Below are 2,594 nucleotides of genomic sequence, written 5' to 3'. Positions count from 1 at the left end.
CATATATTAAATTGTAGTTATTGTTATTAAAGTTGTCTTTCTTATCGTATTATATTTTATGACCTTCGTGATACAACACGTATCACATTTAAAACATCTTCAAATATTTCAGAAGCATTTCTTGAAACAAAATGTATTTGAAAGTACACCTTGTATTTGTTGACAAAAAATATTTTTTTTTATGTTTTTAGGTGCAAATAATATTACTCAAACTTCGTCAATAAATCAACACAATAAATTATATTTATTACCACTTGAAATTTAACTTTTCATTTAAAGCGTTAATTATATATTTATATATTTTTGGAACGTAGCCAAGCTTGGTTCTGGCATCGATAGTAAGTATATGTTAAAGTGGCAATGAAATTAAATGTTTCTTAAAAACTAAAATACACTTTTATGATAGCGCATAAAGTTTCATAATCATATTTTTATTAGAATCAAGCGCCGACGTCTGAAAGCAAAAGTGAAACTAAAAGAAATAACTGATTATTATTAATATTGAATAGTTGTGACTGATTTAAATACTAATATTAAAATATTCTGAATATATTTAATTTCACTTCTATTTTTTTTTAATATTACAAAACTGAAAATTGATAATTATGAAAATACTCTATTAAATTTGACGACAAAATTTAAACTATTTTGAAAATTATCGATGTATATAATCTGCTCATCATTAATTACTTGCAAGAAATGAAAATCTATAATTACTGGTTTTAAGCTCTGAGTTCCAAGTTAAATTTCGCCAAAAATTATTTGAAGATTGCAAAAAATTTACATACTAAAATTTAACAAAATGCAGATCTCGGTCTTGGAATAACTTCATTACTTTGGAATTATATAGTAAGTACCCAGTTGAAGCGGAGTGAATAAAAAAATTTACACGAACCCTGAGGGTATTAATGCAGTGAATGGATTGATCGTGTCCTGAGGCAAATACCACCCCTGTTGTCAAAACACTTACATCAAAATCGTGTTATGTGCAAAGGTGAATTTACTTTCACTGGCAAGAAATCTTTTTTTTATAAAAATGCGAAAACATGGTTTATATTGATTATATTGTTTAGCTCATTGTTATATCAATAGAGAGTAGTTTAAGCGAATTCACAAAAACAATTTATCGTGTGTTGTCAGTGCGAAAACTACATCATAGGAATAATTGAATAAATTTATTTATTTAATCATTTTTAGTGATTAATAATATGTAATTAACGACTTTTAAATTTAAAAAAACGTAAGAATAATTATTATTACCAATTGAAACTGCTTATAATATCGATGCCCAATTCTCTATTTATCACTCTATAAATTCACTTATATTAACTGAGCTTAGTATACTAACCAGAAACTTTATTGAAATAAAAAGGAGTTTATAAACATTTTTATTTACATTGCTGTTGACTGCACAAGTGTAACTATTATATATTTTAGTACTAGAAGATGTTGATAGTCTTAATTGGAATTGTTAAAAATATGGTAAATTTATTTCAAAGGCAAAGGCTAGTTTGGAGCATGTATAATCATTCAGTATTATCAAAATCATTATGTAATCATTATTCTAGTTGTAACCGTCTAATTAATGTTTATTAAGCAAAACAATCAAAATAGAAACCAGATTATATTTATCTACATAAGTCAGGAAATGAAATTTAAGCTAACTAATGAAATTTAAATAATCGAATTCTCAAATTCTAACAATTTTCAAACAACCAGTATTAGATATCCGCATTTACAAATGAAACTAAAAATATACGATCATTTCTATTGCGCTGTTTGCGTTGGCAGAATCACACTTCCCAGATTTATCACCAGCCCGACTGTTCTGACCTTAGTTCGGTTTGCCAATGATCCACTAACATTAACTCTGACATTTATTAGAAGATGGCCTATGAAATAGTCTAATTCGATCTTTTATATCCTTTACAACAAAGTTACTTGTTTGTTTGTTTCATTGGCGCTTAATTTGACGCCTTTTTATGCCAATTCTAATTTGTTTTCAATTTTTTTAATTTGGTTTACTTGTTTATTGATTGATTGATGAACTACGCGGACTAACTTACACAGTAACACACACACAAACACACTTTCTTAGTAAAGTTACAATTGCGGTTTATTAGAAAATTACGTTTTTTTATTTCAAATATAATATCTAAACTTGTTGCAGAGGTTATATTTAACGATATATTTAATTTAATGATATAGGGATTTTTTATTTTTACTGTTTATTATCCATAATTAACTATTTAATACCACATTCACTAGCAAACCAAGTAATTCAATAATGATAAGATTTGATTTCTAAGACGGTTACTAACAATGATGATTGTTGCTCATAAATATTCAATCAGTCAAAAACTTATTCTAAATCAATCAATGCAAAACACGTCTAATTATCTCAATGTCGTTAATTAGAACATTTTCCATTTCATCCCTTTCAAAATTCGTTCTAATACACGATATACCTGCATTTGATCAGACGACATCATAGGAAACGTCAAAAACGCATCAGCAGTCGACAAATCATGAAATGTGTCGTTTGATTAAATCAAAGCGACGAACCCTAAATAATATCACATCGCCCTACGCAC

The sequence above is a fragment of the Ctenocephalides felis genome, unplaced genomic scaffold (genome assembly GCF_003426905.1).
Source record: "Ctenocephalides felis isolate EL2017-DRISC unplaced genomic scaffold, ASM342690v1 CF-g0.4_SCAFFOLD_03571, whole genome shotgun sequence".
In the NCBI taxonomy this organism is placed as follows: Eukaryota; Metazoa; Arthropoda; class Insecta; order Siphonaptera; family Pulicidae; genus Ctenocephalides; species Ctenocephalides felis.
This window is presented reverse-complemented; position numbering follows the sequence as displayed.